Raw genomic sequence first — 22,059 nt, 5'->3', positions numbered from 1 at the left:
ACGTTCCATTAGAGCATTGTGATTGGCTAAGGGGTGGGAGCTTGGCTGCCTGCTTCCTGTTCCGACCTGGAGTCAGACGCAGGAGAGAAGACACAGGACCCGGCAGCGGCTGCAGCAAGGTGTGTTTTTTTTTTAAAGCGCCCATTTGGCGTCAACTAAATGTCCTTTTATTGTCCCTTTCAACAGATGTGAAATACTCTTTCTTGTGTGGCAGGCTGTGCTGCTGGGGTCCTAGGATGTGCACCAAAGTCAAAGGGGCTGCTGCTTCATTTAATTAAAGAATGGAGCATTTCAAGAGGCCAATCCAGGGCAGTGTGAAATAAACACATTTAACTGTTTTGTTTAAAAGACTATGCAATACTTTTTTTCTCAAGCTTAGTTTTCATTTTCATACTGGAGCTCCTTCAAATATGTGATTTTAGGATGGCTATAGAGCAAGTCTGGTTTTAGAGTTGTGCTGTGTGTTCAGCAGTTTTCAGGCAACAATAAAATGTCAAGATAACTGGTGATTAATGTTCTTGCTTGAAAGAGATTGATCTTTGTCTAGTAGTAGTATTGACTTATAAAGTAGTGTAGAGGTTTAATATGCCTGCTGCGAAGAACGTGCATCATGCAGATAACAGAACTGTATTTATGCGGATAGCTCAAGTTGTTATCTTTTGTCACAGAGATCCTTTTGTTACTTGCAATTCATAAGTTACAATCCTAATATAGCACAGTCACCTATGAATTTTGTTATCAAAGAGCTGCTTGCAAACTGCATGGTACAGGTTAAAAGTGTGTTTTTTCCTGGGCTTTCATTATCCTAATGTTGCTAAAAAAGGGTTTGTTTGGGTGGAAATAGTTTTATTAGTAATGGTAACTCCAACCACTGGGGTTTGTTTTAAATCCTGAGTTTGTGCTTCTACTGACCAAACACTATTAAAATATACAGCCTACTAGTATCGATGACATGCAATTCCTATATATTTTAATCCTCATTATCTTATGTAACATTTTCTATAGACTGATTTACACACATATGATTCATTGTCTCTGTACAATGTATGTGTGTGTTGTAAAGTGCTCTGACACCCTACACTGGTAAGAGTAGTGCTATACAACAAATTTATGGTTTGTGAGAAAGGGGCGTTTGAGAGATGGACACTGTTGGAGGGTGATAGTGAGGGAATCCATGGATAAGGACATCATTGGGGGTCACGAAAAACAGTTTGTTACATGTGCTACCTTAGGCATTTTTTTTTCAAATTTAAAATTGAATAACTTTTTATCTTAATGTAAAGTTATCACTGTACTTGGTGTTAATCCAGGCCAAGCCCTGCACTTCAGCAGCCACAGGTAGGGCTAGAAAAGCACAGCTTCAAGATCTGTTTGCCTCTGTTTGGAAGGAGCCTGGAGGTGTAATCAGTCAGTGTTGAAAAATGTGTGTGTTTTGCCTGGAAACTGAATCATGTTTCCCAAAGTAGTCACCCAGAAGAACAGGAGTCTAGTCATTGTCAGTCAAGAACTCCAGATTCCTCCCCTAGTCCGACTTTTAGCTATCACAGAAGAGCAAATAAAGGCAGCTGTACAGTATTTGAGGCCATGAGGCAGTAGTTCAGTAGGTCTGATAGAGCAGCCCCAGCTTAGAGCACTTCTGTATTTCTAAACTACTGCTGAGGCTCTGGTCCCAGTCTCTCTCCTGAGGGTGCCCTCAGTTCAGCCCCCTGCTGCCGCCTCACCCCGCTACCCCTTTTATCCCTCTACCAGCAGCATTTCACTGATGCACTACCTTCTCTCCACTGTTCGGAGTATGTCATACTCAAGGGCATCAAAAGAGGGATAGGGAGAGGATGCATGTGTTGTCTTGGGAAGACATTTGTAGAGTGCTTGGTTACCCTGGGGCATCCCAGCTCTAAGATACCCTGTGATCCATGAGGCAGCTACTGAAAGAGGAACGTTTTCACAAGTTTTCTAAACTTAAGATGGTCAGGTTCAGAGCGTATGTACAATGGAATACTATTCCAGGCCTCGGACCATTATATGAAAACAGTCGCCCTCCACTTTGCGCATGTTTGATTTTCAGCACACACAGAAGGCCTTTTTCACCTGACCTAAGGGTCCTATTAGGTACATACCGTTGACTCCAAGTACAAATTATGGGCGTGCCCTTACCTGCTAGAGATTTATGAATAATAATACAGAGAGCCTTAAAGTGTATTCTTTGCTGGAGAGGAAGCCAATGAAGAAAGAACAGGCTGGCCTAGCAGACGTGCGTTTGGGGATGTTCATTAGCATACGTGCTGCACAATTCTGTACAATTTGTAATCTGTTAATGGTAGCCTAGGGGGCTCCCAAATATAATGCATTACCGTAATCGAGTCGAGACAATACAATGGCCTGAACCAATAATCGTCTTGCTGCAAACTGGAGTATAGGAAGTATCTTTCTAAACCTTCTAAGCAATCCGTAGCAATGTGCTTCCAGTGTATGGGATTGATCTCCAAAATCTAGATTGGAGTCAATCTATACTCCTAAACTCTTGACACGATTTTTTGGGACCGGGGGTGGAGCCCAAACAATGAGGCCACAGATGGTCAATGTTTACAGGAGAAGATTTTCCAAAGAGCATGAGCTCGGTCTTGGCTCCGTTAAGCTTCAAGAAGGAGCTGCTCATCCATTCCAAGACTTTCTGAAGACAAGTAGCCAAGTCCAGGTCAGATTGGTTTAAGGAGACTATCAATTGAGTATCGTCGGCATAGGAAACGACCTGTACCCCAAGTGGGAGTACTGTTTCTGCCAACAAACTCATATAAACATTGAACATCGTGGTGCTCAGGGAAGATCCCTGGGGAACACCACAAGTCAATGAGATAGCTTTCGAAGAGCAATCTCCTTCAAAAACCGAATAAAGCCTCTCCTGAAGGAAGGACTAGAGCCACCTAGGTGCCATCCCAGTCACTCCAGCAGCCCTCAATCTTTGTATCAAGAGGTGATGATTGACGGTATCGAAGGCTGCGCTGAGGTCCAACAGGATGTGGACAGCGCAGCCTCCACCGTCAAGGGTCTTCCTGATTTCTTCTACTGCCGCCAGCACGACTGTTTCTGTTCCTTGTCGGGGTCTAAATCCAGTCTGTGTGGCATGTAACCGTTTATTATTTTCCATGAATGCGGATTAAATTGAGTTGGTATATTTTTCCGTAAGTTTGCTAACCCTGGAAGCAAGGAAATTGAACGGTAGTTTCCCCAATTCTCGGGATCAAGGTTAGGTTTTTTTAAGAAAAGCTTTAACTCTGGCATGTTTCCATTGCGATGGCACAATCCCAGTTTTCAATGAAGAATTTATACAATCACGTATAACAGGTGGCACTACTTCAGAGACTTTTTGAAGAACACTGGGGGGCGCGACGTCTAAAGGAGAGCCCGATTTAAGTTCTTTAAGTAGTCCTTCCAAGGTCTCAAGATCCAAGAGGGGAAAAAATTCAAGTTGCGGGCTGGGGAAGGGCGAGTCGGCTCCACCACTTGGTACGGGCCTTTGAGAGACAGTAGCAGGGGGAATGAATTATAAATAGTTTGTATCTTCTCATCGAAGAAATCAGCAATTTGGTCACATCGCAGTTGGATATTCTCTGTAACCACAGAGGAAATGGCAGTAGAGAGAAGTTTGTTAGCAATTTTAAATATCTCACGCGAAGATCTCGCCGCGAGACTCTTTCCCTGGTAGTAAAGATCTTGTGCGTTTTTAATTTCCTTTTTATATATTTTAATGGCTTCTCGATATTTAATTCTGCTCAATGCAGAAAAATCTTTCCTCTATTGTCTCTCACATTTTTTACATATCTGTTTCAGCTGGCCTAGGTGACGGGAGTACCAAGGATTATTTTTCTCTCCCAGTTTTTCTGAGATTTCTGATTTAGGGAGGACAGAGTTAAGAGTCTGATCAATCCAATTATTAAAATGATCATTAGCTACGATCGGGTTAGGATGGCCTATGGGAACAGTGTTGGTCAATTTATCAATGAAAGTGTCTCGTGGGACCACCGACGAGCGATTTTCGTGCCTCTGGCCGTACATATATTCGCCTCTAATAGCATCAGCACAAAGGGGAGTATAAAGTGATCTGACCATATAATAGGATCAGCATCTCCAACTAAAAGATGACTAATGTTGGAAAATATCTGATCCAACAGATGCCTTTAAAATGAGTATCGCTGTTCACTTTCAATTGGAGTTGCAATAAAGCCAATTCATCCACCAATCCTTGTGTGGAGGCTAATGACTCATACTCTAAATGCAAATTAAAATCTCCCAGGATTGTAAGATTAGGGGAGGAGCTAGCTAAATTAGCTGCCACCTCTGGCAGGTCTTTCTTGAACCGACCAAGAGGACCTGGTGGATGATATATCAAAATGCCCGAGAAGGTGAACGTAGATGTTAAGTCAATCACAAAGGAAAGGCTTTCGCAATCAGGAACTGGATTCTCATTTATTCTACTGTCTTGTAGATTATGGCCAAGCCTCCTCCCCTGCCTGATCTACGATCCAACCTATGAATGGCATAATTAGGTGGGAGCGATTGTACAACATCAAAATCAGTGTCCCTACTCAACCATGTTTCAGTTAAAAACAAAACATCTAAATTCTTCTCTTCAAAAAGCAGATGGATTTCAGTTGAATGCTTAGGAAGCGAGCGACAATTGAGTAGGCTCATAATGAACTTTCTGCCATTGTAGGAGGTGGCTGAAGTGGGGAGGGATTTTTGGAAATGAAATCTACAGTTAGTACAATGCGAATTAATGTCTGCCAACAGGACATGTGCACAATTCATCCATACCTTATTCCTCATGAATCTTTGCCGCTTAGAAGGTCATCTTTCCTCTCTCAGATCCGACATAGGTTCCTACCCCTAGCCCCGTCTGGGCGCGAACTGGCGCAGACGGGCTTTCCTTTGGCGCGCCTTTGGCCCTATTCTTGGAATAATGAGCCATATTAAGGTGAATTTTGAGCTCAGTATCTAAGGTAAGCCTTTCATCCTTCTAAGGTCAATAAACAGACCAGCCGGCATTGCTCGCGGGTGGGGTGGGGGAGATTGGAAGAAGTGGGGGTTGGGGGGAAATTAAAAAAAATATTAAAAATTAAACGTACCTTTCCGTTGGGTACAGTGTCTTCTAGGCTCATACGTTTCTGCCTGGAACAGGGAGCAGGCAGCCAGGCTCCCTCCCCTAAGCCAATCACAACACTGTAAGAAGCGTTGTGATTTTTCGGGACGCCGCGCAAGCCAGGGGCTAATGGAGTGGCCATGTTCTCCATGCAGGCATAGAGAAGAGCAGAGTGCGCATGACTGTTTTGGGCCAGACAGAATTTGTGCACTCATTTGTGGGCAAACCACTACTCCCCTGCTCAAAGAGCAGAGCAGCAACACCCACACTCCCGCTCGCATTGTGCAAAGCAAGCATAAAATGGTAATAACTCAGTATTACCATTTTATGTTTTGGCTTTCTCACACTGCGAGAAAGCAGTGGGGTGACGCTCCTCCACCCAAGTGGAGGAGTTGGCCTGGGATAACAGTTACTCAAGCTGGAACTTCTAGCTGTACGTTTTTTTAGGTCTCGTAGCGATACAGCGCGTCAGCGCTGTTCTCGCCGAGATCTTTTGTCATGGACTGTGCTTCCCAGGAGACAGCCTCGGCCACGCGCATTGCCTCTTCAAGGAGGCGATTTCCGCTGGCCACGCGCTCGCGAACGCGCTCAGCTGCTGTCTCCTGGGAAGCAGCAACACCACACACGCATGCGCATACACACACACAAGCGCCCATGCACGCACGCACATACATACATACATACAGAGACAACCCCCCTCACACATACACACACGTGCGCACACACGCACAAGTGCACCGAGGCCCCCCCTCTCCCGCCGTCATCGTCACACACATGCATACACACACACACGAGCATACACACACAAGTGCACCAAGCCCCCCCAGCCTTTTGGAACTTACCTGGCCAATGTCGGGGACTCTGCTCTCAGCACGCGGCGCCCAACCTCCTGCTGGCGCGGCCCCGGGGCTCTACACCGCTCACAGGAGCCCCGGGCCGCGAGACGCATCGACTCTGCCTGCCTCCTCTTCCGGTCTGGACGTGGCCCCGCCCCCGTCACAGGCGACCGTGCCTGACTTCCGGGGCGGCCACGGCGGGCTTTCGGGGGCATTTAGGATGCTACTGCTTTAAATTTGCCCTGCACCAAGCTTGTTCTAGTTGCTGTGGATTTTTCCTTTTGAATCGATGCGGTGGATATTAGTTGTGCTTACAATGTGCATTTCAGGGTCTGTATTGGTCCTGACCTTTTGGCCAGCTGTTCGAGATGACAACCGACGAATTGCGATTGCAACTGTAGTGACGATAGTTCTTCTTCATGCCCTACTTGCAGTTGGCTGCAAGGCATGACTCTTACTTTACTGTTTGTAAATATGCACATGTAATTTTTAGAACTGATTATTATTGAGAAACATGGCGTATTTCAAAACTATGTACGGTTCGTAGTATTTAGTATTTACTCCTTAAAGAGTTTAACTGACCGGTACCTTAAAGATGCAGAACTATGCGTGGTCCCAAACAGCACGTCGGCTTGCTGAGGAATGTTTTGTATGTGCACTATATGGTGTCCAATCAACAAGTTGAATTTATTAAGTTAAACATTTAAAATGTTTGGTAAATAGCTTTGCAGCAAGGTAATGTAAGAGACTCACTTTAAATAGTACCGTTGAAGTTTTTGTTGACTAACTGAACCCTTGAAAGTGTCTGGCTGAAGCACCATATATTATTCACATTTGCTGTGGGGGACTTGAAGTAGTTCAATTTGCAATTCATTTTGTAAGGTTCACTGTCTACCATACTGCATATCTTCCATCCTCTTTCATTAACAATGACTGCCCCTGTTTTTATATCTCTGCAGGAGTTTATTGTTCAACTGTTTCGTTGATGGGCAGAAGTTGTATTAAACAGATGTCTCATATTTGCATTATGACCCCTGTATGATGCGATGTCATGGGCCTGAATGACTTGCTCATGGATCCCACACTCCAAGTGTCTTTAATCCAATTAAGGAAATCTTCCCTATTGATGCTGCAGGCTAAACCACCATTCTGACACAATCCTCAAAGCAAGTAGTTTCAAAGTTTGAAAAGCCAGGTTTATAAAACATATCAAAAGCTTTATTATTGAATAAAGCTATCAAAAAGGCCAGAGGACTAATAAAAACAGCCCCAACATATTTCACCCTGCGTGGAACTTGATCATTGCAGATCATTTTCCATTGACAGATTGCATTGTAAAGCAACAACCGGACTCTCATATACATTGTTCTTAATTTCACTATAGGTGGCAGTTAAACTTAATTGACATTTAGAAAAAAATGTTGGGTACATAATTATTGCTTCCAGAAATGACATGTTAAAAAAAGTAGTCTGTGGTCAGCACCTGTGTTGCAGACTGGGTTATGACTATGAATTTCCATTATTTTGTGGGGCTGGTGATCTGCTAGGACCTATGAACAACTTGTCTTTAGTAGTCATGATGGGTCTCAGCAGTATTCAACTTGGCTTCCACAAGGTACTGCTACTGCCCCTACGAACCTTGAGGGGGAGAAAGTATGGTGGGCAAAACTAGCTTTAAGTAGACAGATACAGTACCACGAGTGACCATGGGTTCCTGGATGTTACAAATGTGTCCTGTCTCCTTTGGGATTCCTTACTCTTATTTGTTCCTCCTTGATGTAAGTCATTTGTTTGGAATGTTATAATAGTATGGTCAATTGGTGCAGTATTTATGTTGCAAATATCCAGACTTGCAAGCTGATGCGATATGTTCCAGCGGAAGCAGTCACTCCCCCTGGGGGCAGGGGAGTTCCACTGCCACCTTGCCTCTGTGGTCCTCGTTGGTTGGATTAGGGGCACCCGGGTTCCCCTCCCGCGGCGGGCCATCCCCTGTCTTGGGTTGTCCCCATGTGCTCAATCTCTCTCTCTCCTTCCCTCTGTGTGTGCCAATCTGCTCCCCCTTGCCTGTGTGACACCTCTCAGCCTCTCTTGTGTGCATTCTTCTGTACCTCCGGCTGTGTAACCTCGGTGCCTCCCTATGCACTCCTCCTGGACTCTCTTGTATCCTGTGTGCACCTATACACCCCCGTCTAAGTCCCTCTGTCTGCCCCAATCTGCCCCATCCCTCGTGTTGCACCACTCAGCCTTGCTTGTGTGCATTCCTCTCTCCCTCTGCCGTGTGACCTCTGTGCCTCCCTATGCCCTCCTGTGTCCTCCTCTACACCCCCTGTCTCCGTCCCTCTGTGTACACCAATCTGCCCCCTCCTTCGTGTTGACCCTCTCAGCCTCTCTCATGTGCAGTTGTCTCTGCCTCCCTCTGCCATTCACAAACAATGTTTATATACCAATTGCAAATTAAAGAAAAATTAATGCAAAGAATTGTCATTTACAATGCCAATAACTCAAACTTTAATGCTGCGAGACCTATTGCATTGCAAATGCTTGTTTTGTTAGTGTCATGAGAATGATTAGCTAGGCATACCCATTTCAGCACTAGAGGTACAGTTTGCAAGTTGATAGATGAGTTGAAAACACAACGGAAATCAAGAAAAAACAGAAGTTTGGAACTCAATAGAGCGGGATAGAAAGAGGTTGGGAGGAGGAGTGGGCAACAAACTAAGAGTGATGGAAATAAAGGAAGAAATAGAAGGGAAGGTGAGAATAGAGTATGAAGTATAGGGAATAAAGGCAAGCTAGTCAGAGCATTAGAAAATGGACAAAGGACGTATGTGGGAAAGACAAAATGAAATTAAACATGGGAGAGTAGGGAAAAGGAGAAAAGATGAGGAACGGGACTGGAAAGAGAAAAAGGTGCAGGATAAAAAAGCGTAATAAATGGAATGATAGAAATAATAGAAAGATGGAGAGAAGAATATTTGTAGGAGAGGGCGAGAGAAAGGGGAGATTTGAGTGTAGAGAGAAAAGGGTGCATGAATGGAGAGGATGAAATAAGGGAGTGAGACAGTAAAAAGGAAGAAGTGAATAATCAAGAAATGCAGAGGAAAAGAAAGGGGTGTGAAACATAGAAAGGAGAGAAAAGGGGAAGGAAGGTTGACAAGAACAAAAGGCGATAGGTAACAAGAGAGGCATGGAAAAGGATTGAAATGGACAATTAGAAGACTAACAGGGCAGCAACACACACTAACTAGGTCAATGGGTTAATCTCCTTGGGAACGAAATTCACTAGTACATTATTTAAGTGGCTTTGCACATGAATCTGTCATCCGAAATGGGTTGTAGTGTAGGTGTGTTCTTCAAATGCAACAAATTGAAAACTTGAATAAAACAGGTTTTTCTTTTTTAAATGGGATAGGTGGACAAAGTAGACAACCAAGGAGCTCCAAGATTATGAACGAGATGAGTAGAAGTGAAGCATAGTCAAGATATAGATTTGATAGAGAAAGTGTAGAATGAGAGAGAGAGGACAGGGAGATTAGAGAGAGTTTGGAAAAGAGAGCATGGTAGGATGTAGACTGAAGAGAGGAAGCAGGATGAGGGAGAAATAGAGGAGAGCGGAAAGTGAAAAAGAAAAGTGGGAAAGCTAATGAGGGCCATGCAGAGAAGACAAAAACTTTAAGAAAGGGAGGGACGAGATAAGGAAAAGCGAGAGAGGTTGAGTGGAAGTGGATAGGGATACGAAAAGGTGGAGGAGGAGATAAAGATTCATGAGGATAGCGAAGAGAGAGGAATGATATCTAGAATGATTAGAAAATATATTCAGTGTCACTGGGTTTATAGGTGTAAGGAGCCCAATGCGCCCCTGTAATGGGTGTCTTTTAATACCTTCCCAAAGGTGAAGGGAGGGCAGTTTTGTTCTGGTTTATATTAGGGCAGATGGTACCCTTGCTATGCCACTGATTTTGGTATCTTGCACGCAGCACATACTTGCATATTAAGTTGTTGCTTGTCTTCAGTGCACATAGCCTTGTCTGCAGTGCACGAATCACCTTTATTGCTACACATAAAGGAAATAAATTAGAGAGCAACATTGGTCATGACTATGTCCCCTCGAGCAAGAGCATAGATTTAATGCATGGAATGGCTCATTTTAAGAAGACAAGATTAAAAGATATCAGCTGAAAATCTGGGTGAAAGAATTAAAGGAAAGTAATAGACTAACCACTAACCATCGGAGGAGCATAACAGTCACCAGTACAGTTAGAATGGGGTTGTGCCTAAGAAAGCCGTGCTGTTTGTCACAGTCCAAGAAGCCACTAGAAGGTGAAGAATGTGAAGTTCTGCCAACAGGAATAGATGTGACTAAGTAAAATAAATATGCGTGGTTTTGCAATCCGATGGTAGAAGGTGGAGCATCGATATTCCACGTAGCCTTAAAATTAGGAAGGCAGTGTTGTGTGGTCTATATTTCATCCAGCATTTTGTCTTTCTTTTTTTTTAATTTTCCCAACTAATCGAAAATTTAATTAAAACTCTAAATGAACTGTTGCTCCTTGTTAAATACATTTAAACACAATGTGGATTTTTACGTGTTTCACACATGATCAGCCAGCTAACAATTAAATTGTCACTGTATTAACTTTAAAGAGTCTACCTATTAGGCATCATATTTTTATATCTATTTATATTTTTTATAAAGCGTATGGGTCACCAAAACGAAGCTTCCCAGTGCTAAAATCATCCTAACCTGAAATGTGGGTCTCTGAATGGGCTAATGTAACTGTGTTTTTAACTTGTTCCTAAATGAAGCCTCATCAGGAGTGGAGCAAAACTGACAGGGGAAAGAGTTCCAGAGTCTGGAGGCCAAATACGAGAAGGAACAACCTCCTTGTCTTATTTTATTAGTTCTGGGAACAGAGGCTAGCTTGCCATTTGAAGATCTTAATTGTCTTGAGGGCATATATGGTTTAACCTAATGCCTAAGGTAGCCTGGTCCAGTGTCTTGCCTTGGACAAAAAGCAAGGTTTAAATTCAATTTGCTTACCAAGTGCAAGCCAATGAAGACTGAACAGATGACCAGAAACCAATTGTCTCTTGGGAGTGTGAAGACGTACCCGTGCAGCTGCGTTTTGAATGATCTGTAACCTAGTTAGGAGTTTTTGGGTAATTTCAAATTGAGAACATTTCTATAGTCCTCCCACTGTATAATCAGCACCCGCACTAGTTTTCTGTGTGCTTTAGGGAAGAGGCCAAGCATTTGCCTTCAGTATCTTGAACGACCAAAACAGCATGTGGTTAACTTTCCAGTATGAGATTCAAAAGAAAGCATATTATCGAAACATACCCCCAAGTCTTTTATCGAGGCTTTAGGATGTGAAAAGGAGCCTAAGGTGGACGGCAACCAGGCAATTTCATAGCTGGCTGGAGTTTGTGCCTTGGACTGAGGACAAAGTGAAGACCAACTGCATAGGAGAGGAGTGTGAAGCAATAGATTGTACGATGTCTGCCAAGGGATGTAGTTAAATATAAAACAGTGTGGACTCAGCTAGACTCTGCACTCCATGGGAATAATATCAGAGTAGGAAGTCGTCTCAAAATCATGCAAGCAACGTTCTTTAAGAAATGAGGAGAATCAGTTAAACGCCTGTCCTCTGGTTCATCAGTCCTGCAGTTTGACTAGGAGTTTATCATGAGAAACAGTGTAGATGGCAGCACTTGGATCCAGCAAAATGATTGCTGCTGTGCCACCTTGATCTAGAATGACTCTTATTCTTCTTTTTATTGATCTGTTGATTTTCAGCACATTTGTATCATTGAGCAACCCTGCTTCACTTTGCCTTATAGATTTTAAAGATGCATTTGTTTTTTCGTTGTATCAAACCGGAATAATGTTTTACACAACAGGTAGCAGGACATTAGTCTCACCTCGATGTGCCCAGGAGGCTTTTTGGGCCTTACCCCACACTTTCATCATTGGCAGCTGTTGTAGAACCATGGCCACACGTGTAGTTTACTACTCCCCAAGAGATGGGCGTCTCACTAGTGATGGAGATTGCACAGTGGCATGGAAGTAGCCTCTGGTGACAAATGTGACAGTCAGATTGTGAACCGGTAAATATGAGTAGGCCACTTATTTCTTTGTGACAACCAGCAGACACAGGTTTGATTTACCAGTCACTTTCCTTTAGAATTGTAGTTGTTTCTTTTTCCTTTTGCTGATAAATGTATGGGTTTGCGAAGTTCCACGGTTCTCTCAACCGGGCCAATAGTTGGCATCAAACCCAACCAAGTATGTCAAAATGCTTGCACAGGGTACTATAAAAGTCTCTTACCTTCAACCTAACCAATGTTCAGAACATGAGACTTCAACAGCTCCTCGAGGAGGCAGCACCAAAAGAACTGACTAAATGTATGCAATGCTCTCTTGGCATGAAAGAAGGCTGACAGTAATTCTCTTCCACAAAACTAGAACTAACGGGCGATCGAGATTCTCCATTCGTGGTCAATATGGCATCCTTTTGCATTGCGTGCTGTGGGCAGGGCTGTGTGATCGAGAATTCTCATGATTTGTAGTTCTTCTTGGGCAAAGTGCATTGGTTGCCCAGGAAACAATTAGCTGCAGCATAAAGACAAAATTAGATTTGTGGGAGACTTCATAAAATCTTGCTCATAAAGGTTTGAGCATTTGTGAAGAAGGCAGTGTGAACATATGCAAATGAGGTTACTGATACGAGTCATATATGTGTGCTTAGTAAGTTAGATCATTCTGTCGCGGTGACAGTTTTAGACTGTCAGGATGAACTTGTTAACGTTCCTTCTCTCTAGGAGCGCTGCTTTTTATAGATCTGCCATTTCACTTATAACTATGCTGTACCTTAAGTGGAACAATAGATGATCACACTGCGATTCACCTCCTTACAAATCATGCTTCTAGCTGCGTAAGAAATAATGTAAATAATGTTAAATGAGTTCTGGTGAATATATCTTCCTGCAAGCCTTAGAAATTCAGAAACTACTTCCCCAGCAATAGCTCTCCTGCATCATCATATGGCGCTATTCAGCGCTGGATGTGACGACAACGAAGTATTTAAGCACTTCATCGATGCAGGTCTAGAGCTCTTCTCGGTGCCTCAAACAAATTCCTCAGCTTTTCAACAACGATTATATCAAATGTCTCCTACATAAACCACCTGAAGGCTGTCAGGGAGAAGAACACTATGCTGTTTGTAGGCAATACCAGTAGTGATATGCCAAAGTTTTACCCTTTTCGTTCAGGTAAGTCCCCTTATATGGAATAATCTTCCAAGAGATTGTCTCACAAAAAGGATCACAGGAAGAACAAATCATCTACTTCAAGAAAACTCTGGAACCTTTGGAGCCTCCACACCAGTCCCCAGCGTGGGCTTCTTCTTCGTTGTCTGAGGCAATTTGGACTGTGAAAAAAATGGAGCCAGGATTTCTGGCCCATCAGCTAACCATGCACAGGTTGAGTATACAGGACGGTTCCATTAGCCTCTGGTCCATTCCCCAAGAGTGAACCTGATCCTTTGGTGACTCTGACCCCAACAGCAAGCAACCTAGCACCATGACACCATCTGGTTCAAAGCCTCAAAAGAAGTCAGTGCCCTCCAAGGCACTGTTCCGGTGCATTTGTTGCCACCCAAGACACCATCTAAAGAGCCGCGTTCAAAGCCTTTGTAGTCTGCTGAATTAATCTAAGTGGCAAAAGAGAAAATTAAGGCCTGTTTTGATGAGCAGGGCCTAGAGAGTTGCCCAGATGGAAGAACTTCAAGTCTGATTCTGAACATCTTTGATATGTCAGATAACGGTTAGGACCACTGTAAGGAGTTGCACTTCAGTATATCCCCAAAGATCGACCTCAACAACAGGTGTTTTCAGAAAAGGCAGAGGCTCCTGTAGTAGGTAGCATTACAGTAAATGAGTGGATGAGAGCCCAGAATAAGACCAGTGTTTTGGCGAAGTGAGTAACAGGCATAAACTGAGTGCATAATTCCAGGACAGCGTGCAGGGCAGAGAAATGCAGGGACAGTGAATTGCAATATTTCGTACCTGTAAGGAAGCCAGAATATCAGGCACACTGCAGAGGAAACATCGGGAAAGCCATAACTTCACTGTAGGTGCTGCGAGTTCATGTATTTTGTATGGGAAAGAGCGTAAAGGTGCAGGAAACAATAGAAGTAGAGTGAGGAGATTAGTTGGGGAAGAGGGGGGCTGGCGACCAATGGATACCTGGAAAGAGGAGAAAGGAAAAAGGGAAGGATGAGGCAATCTTTATAAATGCCTGGTAGGGATTCGTCAGTTGAGGGTGTAGACTGGGAACAGAACTACTCCTTATCTGGGAAACCTCTGTTTTAGGCTAGTGTGGGGATTTTATAGAGAGGATGCAGACTGGGAACAGGACTGATCATTACTTGGAAAACCTGTATTTCACATGATCGAATTTCCTGACCGATTTGAGAGAGAGGGAGAGCCCAAGCGTCACCTGGGTCCAACTGAATTGGTCGAAGAGAGACTCACATAAAAATTTGGCTTATGTTGGCCTCCAGTTTCAGCCACTGGCTTTGGATACTGATAATCATCCCACAACCCACAGGCGTTAGCCTCTTTTGTCTCATGCACTGTGGGTCTTTACACCTCTATTCAGTGCTTGCACCACAGTGCAGGAGAGACTGTTTTCTCTCCCTCTCTTTCTGTGGCTCTTTCTTTAGGGCTTCACTTCTAATCAGTGCTCTCCAACCCCCTCTGTTTCTGCTTTCACACACTCTTGCACTCACTGCTCACTTTATGTCAGTGGTCCCTGCCACCAGTGCCTCCCATTTTCACTCATCGTTCTCAGGCCCCTGCTTTGTCCCATCGTTCTCAGGTTCCCCATCTGTGGCTCCTTTCTCCCAGTCCCATCACGCTCAGGGTCCCCTTCTGCTCCCATCACTATTAGGCAGTGGCGGCTGGTGAGATTTGAAAGTGGTGGTGGTGTAAAATGTGTGGTGTAGCACACCGCGACAAGCGAGTGAGCCTAAATGAGGAGATTATTTGGGGAAGAGGGGGGGTGGCGGCCAATGGATACCTGGAAAGAGGAGAAAGGGAAAAGGGAAGGATGAGGAAATCTTTATAAATGCCTGGTAGGGATTCGTCAGTTGAGGGTGCAGACTGGGAACAGAACCACTCCTTATCTGGGAAATCTCTGTTTTAGGCTAGTGTGGGGACTTTATAGAGAGGATGCAGACTGGGAACAGGACTGATCATTACTTGGAAAACCTGTATTTCACATGATGGAATTTCCTGACCAATTTGAGAGAGAGGGAGAGCCCAAGTGTCACCTGGGTCCAACTGAATTGGTCGAAGAGAGACTCACATAAAGATTTGGCTTATTTTGGCCTCCAGTTTCAGCCACTGGCTTTGGATACTGATAATCATCCCACAACCCACAGGCGTTAGCCTCTTTTGTCTCATGCACTTATGGTCTTTAAACCTCTATCCAGTTCTTGCACCACAGTGCAGGAGAGACTGTTTTCTCTCCCTCTCTTTCTGTGGCTCTTTCTTTAGGGCTTCACTTCTAATCAGTTGTCTCCAACCCCCTCTGTTTCTGCTTTCACACACTCTTGCACTCACTGCTCACTTTATATCAGTGGTCCCTGCCACCAGTGCCTCCCATTTTCACTCATCGTTCTCAGGCCCGTGCTTTGTCCCATCGTTCTCGGGGTCCCCATCTGTGGCTCCTTTCTCCAAGTCCCATCACGCTTAGGGTCCCCTTCTGCTCCCATCACTCTTAGGCAGTGGCAGCTGGTGAGATTTGAAAGTGGTGGTGGTGTAAAATTTGTGGTGGAGCATACCGTGATAAGCGAGCGAGCCTAAATGATCTAAGGAGGGTTTGGGAGGGGTGGGGGGGGGGGGGCGGGTGTTCTCCCCCGAGAAAAGTTTGAAAAATGAGTGGGAAAATGGGGCATTTTCAAGCAAATTTGAGAACACATGCACTTTACTATTCATTAATAATTAGTCTAGGCCAACGCTCACCTCCTTTTTGACTGTGAAGAGTAAAGTGCATGTGTTTATGTAAATGGTTAAAATGGTAGTTATCAATCAAACCTTGAATGGGCCTGAGGTGCAACACATGATATTTCTCTGGTACTTGCACAGTGGGTGTTATTGCCGGTTTCCTTGTGTTGAACACATATTCCAAAATAATTTAAATTAGTACGTGCAAGGGATACGATGAGTGCGCGTGTGTGTTGCTGTGTATGTATTGCTCCACCTATGACAACAATATGGACCAATATAAAGCGAATATGCAAACTGACAGCTGGCTCACTCGTGGCAGCGTTTTTAGGGCACTGGAAGTGGTTTAAAATTAACTATTAATTTTAAAATCTGTCAATGCAGTGATATAATCTAATATACTAAAGGAATACAGGCGGTCAAGAAATAACCTGTTTTAATCTTTAAGAATATCATATTTCACATCTCGTTTTTTGTATCCTTTACATGCCGACTCGTTTTATGGCTCATCTTGTGGTTTGGCATTCTGATAGATACATCTGCCAGTGGATTCCTCACCTTGTGAATATCCCCCTGCGTCAGCAACGTTCGGAAAATTCTTTTGTAGCACGCCGGCGTGGACGACGTCATAGGAGCACGGCATCGCGCGCGACTCTGACTGGCATCACCGATCCCTTATTAGGCCTACGTCGACGTAATGACATCAGTTCCCTTTTTTCCGCGTCGTCGACGCTAACGGTTTCTTGGGATCTTCTATTGTGTGGATAGTAACTCTGTTACTATTGTGAACTTTAATTCTGTATCTGTTGCAGTGCTGTCTTCCGTCGAAGATGTCATCAAAGAAGACGGGATTTAAGCCATGCGACTCGTGTGCCAGAATGATGTCCATTACTGATCCACATGGTGACTGTTTGTGGTGTCTGGGCTCGGATCATGATGTCAAGGGCTGTCGTTCCTGTTCAAAGATTAATCCAAAGGCTCTTCGAGAACGGGAGGCGAAACTCCTTCTTGCCAAAATTAAGGGTAAGGATGCCAAGAGGACTTCGAGGTCAAGATCAAGACAATCGAGGTCGAAGTCAAAGACGAGGTCGAGGTCTCGATCGGAGTCGGCTTCGAAGTCGGCTTCGGGGCATGCTTCGGGTTCCTCGAAGAAGAAACATAAGAGGAAGAAGCACAGTTCGAGACACCATTCCGGGAGAGAGTCAGACTCGAAAAAGAAGTCATCATCTCGAAGACATCATAAGGGCATGATATCTCCCTCTCCAGCTCGTAAGCCTGAAGGTGAGGCCTCGCATTTACAGTCTCAGGAGCCGACTCCGAATCCGGAATCGAATCCGTCTCCGGATCCGTACCAGTCTTCGGTGCATGAAGAAGAGAAAGTTGAAGCTCCTCAGGTTTCGGCGGCTCCAGTTCACCAACTCGAGGAACAAGAGGAGTCAAATCCGGTTCCAGCTTCCCATTCTAAGGCGGCTCCAGCTCCTCGTTCAACGCCGGCCCTGGCTCCGTCGGAGTTGTTACCGGATCTGACGACATCGGTTCGAATGGAGTGGTCGAGGTGTAGAGCGCAGCGCCTTATGGAGGAGAGAAATTATGAGAAACCTGAGGTTGAAGAAGGCGAACTTCAGGATCAGGAGGATTACTTCGAAGAGTTGCAGGATGCAAGTGGTTTGGACCTTTCTCCCGAATGGGAGTTACCTGCTGTGTCTGATGCACCTTCAAAGGATGTGGCTCCTTACCATGTGGTAATTAAGAAAGCTGCTGAACTCTTAAATTTGACTTTACCATCTGTGGAGTTCAAGTCTAACATCCTTAAGGAGGTTCTCCATTCTCCGTTTTCTGTGGTTGAGACAACTCTACCATTTACTGAGGCACTTACTGAACCTACTTTGAAGTCTGGAACAGGCCTCTTACTGCTCCTGCGGTGTCAATATCAGTTGCTAGGCGCTATAGGGTGGCACCTGGAGATCCTGAATTCTTGTCTATTCATCCTCTGCCAGAAAGTTTGGTGGTCCAAGCTGCTTGTTCAAAGAAATCGGCTGGTGCTTTTCCCCAGGTTCCTGGAGATAAAGACTCTAAAAAGCAAGATCAAAATGCGAAAAAGGTGTTTTCGTCAAGTAGTATGGCCCTTAAATCCACGAATGCTACTTGTCTGCTAGGCAGATATGTCCATGCTTTGATGGACACAGTGAAGCAGCTATCATCTAAGCTTCCTGAGGAGGATAGGAAGAACTTTAGTGAAGTGATATCTGAAACGCAGGCTGCAGCTCGTCAGGTCATACAAAGTGGTATGGACACAGCAGATTTAGTGGCTAGGATCACGTGGTCTTCAATTGTCACTAGAAGAGCTGCTTGGTTAAAGACTTCTGAGTTTTCAGCTGATGTCCAGGCTGCTCTGATGGATTTGCCTTTTGATGGCACAGGCCTTTTCGGAAAGAAAGCTGATGCTGCCTTGGAAAGGTTTAAAGATAGCAGAGCGACAGCAAGATCTCTAGGTCTGCAGACTAGAGGCTCTTTCACCAAGAAGTACAAGGGTTTTGGAAGGTCTACTTTTCGTACCTATAAGCAGGACCAGCAGCAGCTGCAGCAACAAAATCCTTTGTACAAGTCCTACAGGGGTAGACAAAGGGGTCGTCCTCGTGGACGTCAAGCCTCCTCCTCCTCCACTTCCTTCTCTAATACCCACCCCCCCACCTACAACAGCAAAGCAGCCCTAGATCCGCCATTCCGGATCATGTGGGTCCTGTAGGAGGTCGGCTTACTTATTTACTATGGAATTGGGAATCGGTTACATCAGATCTTTGGGTTCTCAATCTCGTAGAGAATGGGTATGCTCTTCCCTTTCGGGAATTCCCTCCCAATTACCCTCCTCGCCAGGATTTTTGCTTGGAGGACCACCTGTTGCTCCTTCAGGAAGAGGTACAGGTACTGTTCAGAAAGGGTGCGATAGAGGTGGTTCCAGAGCAGGAAAGGGGTCAGGGGTGCTACTCCCGGTATTTCCTGATCCCCAAGAAGGATGGCAGACTTCGTCCAATCCTGGATCTCAGGATCTTGAACCTTTACCTGAAGCAGGAGAAGTTCAAGATGCTCACCCTTGCACAGGTTCTTCAGGCGCTGGTGGAAGAGGACTGGATGGTGTCAATCGACTTGTAGGATGCGTATTTTCACATCCCAATCCTGAAGTCGCACAGGAAGTATCTCCGTTTTACGGTGGGCTCGCAACACTACCAGTTTGCGGTCCTTCCATTTGGTCTTACTACTGCGCCTCGAGTCTTCACCAAGGTGATGGTTGTGGTGGCTGCACATCTCAGAAGGTCAGGGATTCCGGTATTCCCTTATCTGGACGACTGGCTGATCAAAGCAGAGTCTCCAGAGATAGTGCTCCATCATTTGCTAGAGACAACTCAGTTGTTACACAGGTTGGGTTTTTCGATAAATGTACCCATTATCCAGTATTATGGGTATCTTTCATAGATTCACATGCCTGAATCATTCCCCGTCGTCGGGGTAGGAGTCCCCGGTAAATAACAATAGTAATGTCACATAGACATATACTTAGTACTAGGCCAGAGGCCTCACATTAGTAGCCTATCTAGGTCCTTATGTAAAAAGGACCAAACTTTGGCCAGGAGCCAATCAGCTACCATCACCCTTCTCACCTTCCTGGAAGGAGCCCTAGTCCCTCAGATTTTCTACCGCACGTCGTGCAGAGGAGTCTCCACTGAGCTCTGCTCAGGTTTTTTCCTATATCTTTGGTTTTTTGCCTACTATTTCTTCAGAGTTAGTTGGAAAAGGAGTATTAGTATTTAATATGTCTACTACTCCTAAAAAAGGTCTTTTTAGGCCATGTGCCTCATGTAGTAAAATGAGGTTACACATAGAGGACAAGCATGAAGAATGTTTGTACTGCCTCTATCCTCAGCATTCTGCCAAGGAATGTAAGATTTGTCGCACTCTCCCGGTCAAGACATTGAAAGACAGGGAAGGGCGACTGCTTCTGTGGCTCCAGAGACTGAAGGACAAGGACCAAGTCTCCTCAGGTGAGAGTGAGTGTTCCTTCAGAAGTTTCCACTCCTCTCCTAAAAGGCCTCGACAGACATCTCCAGGTCAGTCTGCTGTGCCTCCTCACAAGAAGCCAAAATCTATGGAGGGTCATCCTAAGGTCAAGCCTTCTCTTCAGATGACAACCTTCAAAAAGCCTGCTGTGGTATCTTCTGGCCTGCCTGTGACGATGTCGACAGTATCCATTTCGACATCCACGGCGTCTACTTTCTCCATGGCTTCCACTGCCACAACGTCGTCGACGATGGGTAGGTCAATACCTTCTGTTATTCCTCTCACAAAACCGTCGACGACGCTCCCGTCGACGTCTGCTTCATCATCGACGAAGGCAAGGCTTCCAGCGTCGACGAAAAACCCATCGTCGACGTCGAGTTCATCGTCGACGAAGACTTCATCGTCGTCGAAGCCACCGTCGACGAAGACACCGTCGACGTCGAGACCGTCGACGAAGACTTCCTCGTCGACGAAGACTACACCGTCGACGACGGCACCGTCGACGAGGACACCGTCGACGACGGCACCGTCGACGAGGACACCGTCGACGACGACACCGTCGACGAGGGCACCGTCGACGACGACACCGTCGACGAGGACACCGTCGACGAGGGCACCGTCGACGACGACACCGTCGACGAGGACACCGTCGACGACGACCCCATCGTCGACGAGCCCGTCGACGACGACACCGTCAATGAAGCCATCGTCGTCGACTTCTGCAGTGTCGACGCCGCCGTCGACGAGGGCATTGTCGTCGACGTCGACGAGGACATCATCGACGTCGATGCAGTCGACGATGAAAATGTATGATAAAATGTCAACTATTGTAGACGCTCCATCAGACGCTACAATGAATCTACACTCAAAGGGCTCTCCATCACTGAAGTATTCCTATACCCATTTTAAGATGTCATCATGCATGGTGACACCAGAGATGACTTCACCTAGCAAAGTCCAGCAACTGCTGCCAACGCAGTTTCTAGAAGCAGAAGACCCTGACGTGGAGAACATGTTTCCCATAGCATCCAGTCCCTCTCATCTTAACATCAAGGTTCATGAGAGTTCAGACTGTGAAGATCTTGAAGAGGTGACGATTCAAGAAGAAGTTCGACAGCATACCACTGTTCAGCCTATGGTATGCCTTCCGGCGTCAATTGTCTCTGACCTACAGTTTCTGATTTCAGACTATAGGCAAAGATTTCCGTCTTCTGCTCCTGCTTCAGGTGTGCCAGCGCAGCAGGAAGCTCCAACCCCTCAACGTCGCCAGCGACCACCTCCGCTGGTTGTGCATCAGGAGCAAGAGAAATTGCCTCCTCAAATTTCTTCTGATGAGGATGAATATGAGGAAGAAATGAGACATGATGAAGTCCAAGATGAGGAAGGTGAAATACATGATGAGGATTCTGATGACAACGCCAACCAGGATCCGGCATCCCCAGAGCAAGTACAGGATGATTCACCCCCTGAAGATTTAGGGGGATTCCATAATATAGTAGGGAGAGCGGCTGCAAGATTCAACATCCAAATAGCTTCGGAAACGCAGGACTGTTTCCTCCATGACTTTAAGGAATCCTTCAAAAGATCTGTTCGATCCATCCCAGTAATCGATTATATATGGGAGCAAGGACTTAAAATTATGAAAAATCCTTCCTCTCTCATTCCAGTGCCAGGTAGACTTGAAAGGAAGTACAAAGCCCCAGACACTGCTCCCGCATGTTTAACTGGCCAAACTAAACCGGACTCAGTCATATCACAGGCCGCTCAGCAGAAGTCTAGCAACCCGTCAGCGGCAATAACAGCGCCTCCTGATAAAGAGGGAAGAAAACTTGATGCCATCGGCAAAAGATTTTCTTCTATGTCCGCCCTATCAGTCAGGGCTGCAAATTCTCTAGCATTACTAGGTCGCTACAATCGACAGATTTGGGCAGATATAGCCCCATATCTAGAGGAAATCCCAGAAGACCAGAAAGAAGAGGTTAAGAAAATTTTACTGGAGGGCGAACGCTCTGCCTCAGAAAT

At 45.3% G+C, this 22,059-nt stretch overlaps 1 pseudogene; it reads left to right on the top strand.

The window, feature by feature from the left end:
• The window catches only part of LOC147718485 (uncharacterized), a 100,393-nt pseudogene extending 83,553 nt beyond the window's left edge, over window positions 1-16,840 (top strand).
• Window positions 16,841-22,059: the final 5,219 nt, after the last annotated feature.

This window comes from Lissotriton vulgaris, chromosome 4_1 (genome assembly GCF_964263255.1).
Source record: "Lissotriton vulgaris chromosome 4_1, aLisVul1.2, whole genome shotgun sequence".
Lineage (NCBI taxonomy): Eukaryota > Metazoa > Chordata > Amphibia > Caudata > Salamandridae > Lissotriton > Lissotriton vulgaris.
This window is presented reverse-complemented; position numbering and strand designations above follow the sequence as displayed.